Below are 9,043 nucleotides of genomic sequence, written 5' to 3'. Positions count from 1 at the left end.
GAGACTGGCAGAGCAACAGGGCAGGGCTAATTGCTAACGCTGAAGAGTGCTATCTGCACTTTCATTAGCACACGCAAGCAAGCCTTGCCCAGGAGGAAAAAGGGCAGGAGCAAACCCAAAGGACGTGACCAGCAGGTGTGACAAGCAGAGGGATGGGAAGGGTGGGTGAATACTGGAGCCTGGAGGCTACATGAAGCTGTGTAAGTCAGTTGCAAACCCAAGCAATTTGCCATTTTTACCTGCCCAAGTTAACTGCAGAATGTCTGCTGCAGATCTAGCTTTGGATGGGCTGCTGGCAGGCAGGTCCTGCTGAAGTAGTTGTGATCACAGTTGCTTCTGAACACGTTCCCAGCCCAGCCAGAAAAAAATGAAAATTTCTCTGCTGTTTCCTGTCAGGAGTCTAAATGCAGCCTCTCCAAAGAACAGAAACAAATCTGTGACCCAGGTCTCTCAGGAAATGACGTTCAGGGTTGAAAAATAGCTTTTATATAAGGCTGAGCATGGGAAGGATGAGAAGAAAAGGCTCTTGAACAGAATAACTCCCCTGTTAAAAATGTCAGAACAAAGCACTGTAACACCAGTCCTACAGGCTGGTGGACGTGCCTAAACTTGTCTGCACCCAGCTCCAAGCACTGCTCCTCATTCAAAAGGACCCTAAACTGACAACTGGATGCAGTTTTGCAGTCTTTTGTTCTGCATTTTCTACATTTGTGAGCCTGTTCTCTCTCTAGCCCAGACTGACCCTGAAGCATTCCCATGAGGTTTAGTTGAACCCAAGCTGGAGCTGAACTAAGGCATTTATGGATTTGATTCCCCTGAAAGCAAACTGGTTGGCTTCATTTCACTACACGTAATATACTCGTTTTGCCCTGAGGACCTTTTAAGAAGTCTGTTCTGAGAATTTAGCCAGTAGGGGAACCCACTTATACCTGTCCAGGGGGAGAAGTGATTATAAGCTCTGTGATTATAAGCTGTGCTCCAGGAAGCCTCGGGGCAGACATCTCTGTAAGCCACAGACCAGTTTATATACCAGAGGTGTATATACCACTATGCATACCAGGTGTCCCATCTGAGGAGATGGGGGTATGCAGCATTTCCCTGGACCAGCACTCTGCAGTGGTACAAGGAGGCCATGCTGTGAAGCACATCATTCCTCGGACAGCCTTGTATCTCCTATATGAAGTCTTTGCCCACCGAGTACTAGCCCTATCAGTAAAAAGCCACAATTTGTATTTCATAAGAAAAGTTCCTAAGACAGTTCAGCTCCATCTGCTGTCAGCCAGGAAAAATCTCCTAAGACACTTTTCCATGGTGCCCTGTGAAGTTCTGCCCTGACTGGAGCCTGGCTGAGCATTCATGGGAGGCAGCTTTAAAGGGTCGGGGTGGAAGTGAGGCTTTGTTATTTAAATTGAATAGCCTCCTTTAAAAACCAAGCAGCATATGACACGTGCGTAAGGAACACACAGCATCTCTTCGGTCATAGCTGAGCTCCGAGACGAAGCTCTCCAGCAACGCGCGTGCCCCGTCCGCAGCAGCTTTCCCGGGGCTCGCTGCCGCGTTTGTTGTGCCGTTGCCACGGAAGCAGGGGAGCGTTGGGGCCGCGAGGCAGGGCAGGCTCAGTAGCTCACACAGACATCCCGGCTCAGCTGTGTAGCGCCGTAGCCCCCTCTCTCGGACTGTGGCAAGGAGGTCTGCACAGGTAATTAACCTGTTACCGAGTCTGGGTGTTGTCTCTGAACAGGAGAAAAAACCGGCAGGGCCAGAATTTTGGAGAAGGTTGAAGATCGCCTTGGGAACTTGCTGTTGAAAGCCTCACCAACACTTATGTTTTTTCCCCTCATACTTGAAATGTTGCTCAATTTAATGTGCAGGTGAAACAATGATGTTTCTCTCTCTTCATCTCCGGCTTGGAAAATTCAGACTCTTTCTCTCCTCCCTCTCCTTGTGTCTCCCTCCTGAGACACAAAAGCTGTCTCAGCCAAAGCAGGCATAAATATTAGACTTAAATTGCTTGGGCTGAAGTTAAAAGCTAGGGAAAAGGGGGGCCTTTGTTATGGGGAAGGCTGGCCCGCCCTAGCAGGCAGTGCTACTGGTTTCCCCTGTCTTATTTAGTCTTTCCATATTAGCCAGGAAAGCTATGTGTGATGAGCTGCCAGAACACTCTGCCCCTACCACCCTTGCTGCTGCCAAGGCCAGGCTCCACCAGGCTTGGTCACTGAGCATCAGTAACCTTAAGCCTTAACTGAGGCTGATGTTTGGCTTCATCTTCTGGTGCCAATAGCTACAGTAACAAGAGGGCAGTTTTGACCAGAAGGATTTCCCACGTTCAGGCTGAAAACAGATATGCCTCATGCAAATTCACAGGACCTGAAGATGTCATCGCTTCAGGTTTCATCCCAGCTGTCTTCCAGAGACTGAGGACAGCAGAGTTTGCTGAGGGAAGAGGTTGTGTGTGTGCTTCCTCACCTATTCCTGCAAAATCAGCGAGGGTAGCCTGGACTGTCAGTGTAGCCCAGAATGAACTCAGGTGACATAGCTAGGGAGAGATTTGGGGATGTCTGGCCTAACCCCTTCTGCAAGCAGAGCTTTGGGGCGGGTAACCTCGGGAAGCAGTGTGCCTCTGGGCAGCTGGGCATGAGAAGGTCTCGAGGGATACAAGAAGATCCAAAGGAAGCTGACATCATCGAGCCTTATGCACCTAAGCAGCAGTCTGGTAAAAGAGTTCATTTGCAGGGATGGAGGTTTCGCAGGGCAGAGCAGCAATGTCACCCTGCTCAAGACTGCAAGAGGAGGCACCTGGCCCCTGGCCACAGTATTTTTAAGCTTGGAAAGCACACGTGGTCTGCAAAAGCATAACCCTGAGGAAAGAACTCGCCAGTGCTTACTGCCCTGCCCTGGCAAACTGATAAAGCCCTTTGCAATGCAGGGCAACCCCAGTTTATTTTTAAATGTGGCCAGGCATGGGGCTCACAGAGTATCTAGAACACCCAGCTCTGGGCATTAATTCAGCTTCTAATTCATTGCCTGACTTAATGTAAATGTTACAAAGGACAGAAAGGCCCACAAACCATCTCCAGAGCAATGTCTGCATAAGGACATTCACCTATGCCTGTACATGGGATCTAAAAAAAAGAGTAGTTAGGTAACTAACAGTGCCCCAACAGCAGCACAGTAGGTTGAAGGTAGCAAATGCTTCCGCTCTTGGAAGTTAATTTGATAAGAGGACACTTTTCTCCTTGCCATCTGCAGATAAAATCTCTTTGAGAAGCTCAGTTGATAACTTGCAGAAACAGGCATGCACTTAGGACTCTTTTTCAGGGCTAGGAAGGATGCCAAAGCTTTGCTTCAAGTGAGGACTTTCTTTCATTTTTCTTCTTGAGGGAGTACATTCTGAATTGTGCATCATTCTGCCTTTCTTTTCCTTCCAGGAAGGAGTTGCCATGCCTGTGGGAATTTTCCGTGTGTGCCTCATGGTGATTGCAGCCATTGTCAACCAGCCCCTCTTCTTTCCTCATGAGAACTGCATTGTGCCTGAGCATGCAGAGGACATCATCCAGAAGATGAAGGAGCAGGAGGAGAGACTTCGGCTGGCGCAGCTGCGCTTGGAGCAGGAAGTGGCAGAGGCAATGAAGAAAAAAGAAAAGCACGAGTGGGTTACATACATTGCCCTTTCCATGTCCATCCTCCTGGTGATCAAGTTCTGGATGCAGGATTTCCAGGAAAGGATGGGGCAGGACAACCTTGGCAATGCAGCTGAGATAGCTATTAACGCCAGAGTTCTAAACTGAGGCCTTCCTTGGCTGACAACACTGTTCTCAACTTGATGGGTTTTTCAGCAGGACTTTGCTGAATTTGTTCAGATATGTTTTGTTTTATTTGTTCAGATGGAGTTTTATTTATGATAAAGTTTGTATTGTTCATAATCTACTTAAGTGTAAAGTCTGGTTTTATTTCTAGTTCCCCCAGAAATGTTTCTGAAGAGAGCAGAAGGATGGAGTAGGGATATGCTCAGCGTGATCCTGGCACAGTGAGCACAACAGCAAGATTCCCTGTGACTTCTGACTGCCTATATAGAAATTATTCCTAATATGCACAGTGCACAAAGAGTGGAATAGCCATGCCAGAATAATGCTAGAGATGTCAGACCACACTCTAGAAATGTCCTTCCCATACCTGTAGACAATATTCCTAGAGATAAGAGGACAAAAGCTTCTGAGGTAACAACCGCCCTTGCAGCTCAGACCTCACGTGTGTGCTTTGTAGCTGGAGATTTAGCTGGCACACATAGACATGGCTGACTCTTTGTGCTTGGCTGGTTTGTAAAGTCACTGTCCTGAGAAGTTCCTTCACTCCTTGAGCAAAAAGACAGGTCATCCTAGGCTTGTCTAATAAGGACATGAACTGAGTGTAAACCTCTCGGCCTTGTCCTCTCAGGCTCATCAATATGCTCTTGCTTTTCAATTTTAACTGTATTCATACAAAAAAAACCCCCAAACAGACAAAACAAAATCTGCCTTATAGCAACAACTGTACTCCACCAGCACTGAATAGAGTTTGTGCACTGAAAGCCCTGGACCTGGAAATGGTGTGCACAGCAGCCATCCCCTCTCACTGCTGCATGGTTAATTGCTCTATGTCACCTTCCAGGTCTCTCTCCCTTTCAACATTCCATCTCTTGTAAAACCAAAATTCTCAGGACAAACTTCACCCAAAAAGACTGATTCTTACCCAGACTTAGAAAGCAGCAGTCTGTTCTGCTAGAGGCATCTCTAATCTCAGTTCTTCTGAACACTTTGAAGTAACCCCCAAGAGGAAAGATGAGTTTGTGGTGGTGTACTTTGACATTTTATTCAGCACACTGAGAACAAATAGCTGAATATGGGAGCATTACACAAAGCAAATCAAGTCTGTCACGTGCCAGAAAACCTCCAGCAGTCCCTGCCTTCTGATGCTGTCAGGCCTATACAGCAGGGCAAGTGCAACATTAAAACAACTGACACACAGCAGAGCATCTCCCCTGCCCTAGTTTAGCAGATGATCAGACCTTAAAGACCCGGGCATTTTAAATTTCAATACCCATATGTTGTTTAAATGGTTCAGATGACAGAAGGTGACTCAATAACTACAGGAGTGACATCTACAATTTCACTTTAGGGACAGGAATACAAGTAACATTTACCTCCTTCTCCTTTACAGTCCAATAAAACTCCACATTTGGTCATTAAAAGCTTCCCATAACATCTCCTTGTAACTCTTCAAATACAGACTTTGCTGGTTTACTCTGTGTTAGGGCCCCCTGTAGAGTTGCTGTGACACTGCCTGCCATTTCATTTGAAAACTTCAGCATTTTAAATGCTGGAAATTTGGTAAGAGATCACAGACACGAGAATAGCAGGTACAATGTCCACTGTGAAACTCCATCTCAATGAAATTCTTCAACTGCAGTTGTTTCCCAAATTTCCAAGTCGCCTGAGTTGACTCAAGTCCATCCTCAACAACCCTCTGCAAACCCCCCGAGGGGCACACATCTCTCTTGAGTTAGTTCCTTCACACTGGGGTTGTTTCAGCTGCTTACTACTAGGAGCTCTCTCAGGTGCTCTGTCCTGCCAATAAGCCCAAGTTGGGTCATTTCAGATTTACATGGACATACCACTGATATCTGTAGCACAGCTCTCCAGTGTGATGAGCTGCTCTACTTTATACAGCCTGGTCCTCCTCTCTCTACACAAGTTTCCCATGACCCCTATAGGGTACCTGACTTTTGAGGAAACTCACAAAAAGCTTGTGAAGGCAGGCCCAGTCTGCCTCCCTGGTCCCTCAGCACACTGACAGACTTCACTGCACAGGTTACACTTGCAAATGTGACAAGCAGCACAAGAAAATGATCTCCTTTGATGCATTGCCTGCACAGGTAACAGTTACACTGGCCAGTCCTTATGGATTTGACGCAAAGCACCCCTGTATCTCACAGCTTTCATGGCAATCAGACATATAACTCTGCTCATACTAAAGATCTGCAGACCTGAGAAAAATTGTTTATTCCACACAGGAATGCATTTCTGTTTCCCAACTCTACACAAGGCTGCTTTACTAGTATGCAAAGTGGGGTGATGTTTGTGATGACACTTGTTAGCACTTTTCAAGTGTGAAGTCATCCCAAGAGGCAGGCAGGACACAAAAGCCAGGAGAATCATTCACAGCTAGTAATTTAACTAAGGACTTTTTACCACTCATGGAATAACCACAAGCAAGGACAGAATGTCTTTTATTTCCAGTAGGCAGAAATGTCTGTGCTATAAAAATGCAAGAGCAACCTCAGAGGATACGGTGACCCAGAGGAATGCTAACATTCATCTGGCTAGGTACCACTAGCAGTGAAACTGGGAGCATTGGTCTCAGAACAGGACACTGCTCAGGCTCTTGAGCAGGTTTCATCCTCCCTGCTCAACTCTGTGATGGGTCTTTGCTTGCAGGTCTAAAAGCTAACTCAGGTCTCTCTCCTAAGTGCCACTGTCACAGTGTCAGCTAAGCATCTTGTAGTAATATGGACTATTTGTTTGGAAAGAGGATTTCTCAAGGCACTGGTTCAGTGGCTGTAACCAAACATTTGACCTGCTGTATGCCTTCCAAGTAAAATTCCAGGCAGTCCTGCCTTCTTCTAAAACGACAAATTATTTATGGCAACATAAACTAGGGCATTTTTAGGCAGTTTCCCATGCAGTGCGTGCATGCATAAGGGCGGGGGTTGTGTGTGTCCTTCCCTTCATCTCCTGCCAAGTAACTTTTGAATCCATCAAACAACTTAACCAAATTTGACAGATCTGCAGGGAGCTCAGAAATACTTGGCTTTGATAAATTTGAGGCAAGCAGGCAGATGGAGTGAGGACAAAGACTCTCATAATGCTGAGAAAGTGCACAAGAGAGCTTTTAAATGCCCCGTTGCAGTAAAAAGCAGTTGGCACTCATGTCTTCCTAGATCTGAAGCAATAAGCTATGAGAAAACAGGTTTGTGGTACTCCTGCTACTCTCAAAATGGTCCACACCACTTTCTAGCGCAGCCTTGAGGGAAGAGGAAGGAGACAAGCACGCAGATATTCCTGCCATATCTACTGGACAAATCTGGTCCCAAACCAGAAATCTGAACAAGTCCATGCTGTGGATCAATTAACATTACAGTATTCTTTAAAGAAACTTCGCTTACTAGTTACATTCCCTTTAGGAGTGTCAGCTTGGTCTCCTCAGCTACTAGAAACAAAACCTTTGGCTGCAGAGGATTCAGGGACTCTGCAGAGCAAAGCTTTTCAGTCATTCTTTGCAGAGGTGCTGCCTTTGAATAAAGGCACTGAGATTTTAACTAATTATAAATCTGTCTAGCTAAAATCAGAACTTATCCAAACTTTCAGAGAAGAGGAAGAAAAAAAAAAATCAGCAATTTCTGTCCTGAAGGTGAGTATCAGCTTATTGATCTGCTCTGAGGTGGAAACGCAGGAGGTGTTCAGCTGAAATATTTAAATACAGCCCTTGCTGTTCAGTATTTGAATGTTTGTAAAATGTCTGACTGTAGTACTGTTAAACATCAGGCCTAAGAATGAAGATTAAAACCCCAATGAGTTTATTCTGTCTTAGGTCCTCTGCAGGAAAGAGTCAATTTTTGATGCAAAATGATCTTCGAAGCTACCAACAGACCCACAGCAACGACTTAATCATGTATAAGGAGCCAAGATTAAACATCTGTCTGTATTTTGCTGCTTTCCAGAAATGCCACAACACTTCTAATGTCATTGGAAATCTAAGTAGGAACCTTTCTGTAGACAGTAACGTTCAGGATCCAATACAGTGTAATCCAGGTCCAGCAGGCAGAGCCAGGCAGAACTGTGATCAGTGAACCACACTCTTCACAGCCTGACTCATCATTCATTTCACCTCCCCAGGTTCACCAAGGGAGAAACTCATTATATTGCTCTTAACCTCCAGTCTTGCTCTCTAGCTGTTTCTGGGACTCAGACAGCACGGAGGGATTTCCCAGATCCACAGGGAGACAGCACTTGGCTCGCTAACACATTCCAGGTCTCATCTCTGACAGCTTGCACTGGGCAGGGTGGCCCTGCCTGGATGGTTCTTGTGCCTGTAAGCACAAGGGATGCACAGTGGCTCTGCTTGACCTGTCACACAGGCACTCCCTCGGGACAGAGGCATTCTGTGCTGTCAGCACGATATTCCTGACACTTCAGTTCACTTTCAGGGTTATCACATCATGGCAACATTGTGAAGCTCCTGTATGCAAAACTAGAGATAAGCAAAGGTTGTCCACATGCAGTTGTTCCTGATGGCCCCAGACTGATTCTCTCGTGCCAGAGGCACACTTTTGAAAGGGAGTTTGATCCAGAGCAGAGACAGAGCACCACAATGCCACCAAACTACACAAAGCATATGAAGAGGAATTGAGAGGCACCAAGTCTGTGGGTTTGAAGGCATTGGCTATACCAGAGCTGTCTACCACAGGGAAAAAGAGCTGATTAATCATCATGCCTCAACTATTACAGGTAAGAGGAAACAGACTGCTTCCAAGCCTAAACAGGCACAGAAGAGTGCTGTGTGATGAATGCAGAGGGGAAAAAAGCCAGTCATGCTCTGACCTGTGGATTGGCCCAGAGACCATTCTTGTAGAGAGCTCCCTCCTAAGGATGGTTTGAGTGACACAAGGAAAGGCACAAGTGCATCCTTTGAGGAAATGGGAATGTGTGCAGAGCACTGGAGGAAGGACAGTTTTAAGCCATAATGTCCCACTGTTGTTTCTCGTGGATTCTGCAGGTGAGCTAAGTTGACATTTTCTTACTCCCTTCACCCCGGCCCTCCCATGGTTTTGCTGTGCAGCGACACAGGCGACTCATACCAACAGTTTGCAGCTTACAGGAAACACTGCTCAGCTTGTGGTTATTCAGTGCCCCTCTTCTTGGCTTCATTTCCTCTGAGGAGATGGCCTTTACCCATCATGCTCTGAACCTGTGCTGAGAGAAGTTCTATTTGGTGGCACAATAACTGG

The sequence above is a fragment of the Colius striatus genome, chromosome 8 (genome assembly GCF_028858725.1).
Source record: "Colius striatus isolate bColStr4 chromosome 8, bColStr4.1.hap1, whole genome shotgun sequence".
Classification (NCBI taxonomy): domain Eukaryota; kingdom Metazoa; phylum Chordata; class Aves; order Coliiformes; family Coliidae; genus Colius; species Colius striatus.
The sequence above is the reverse complement of the archived record's forward strand: the minus strand, read 5'-3'. Positions refer to the sequence as shown.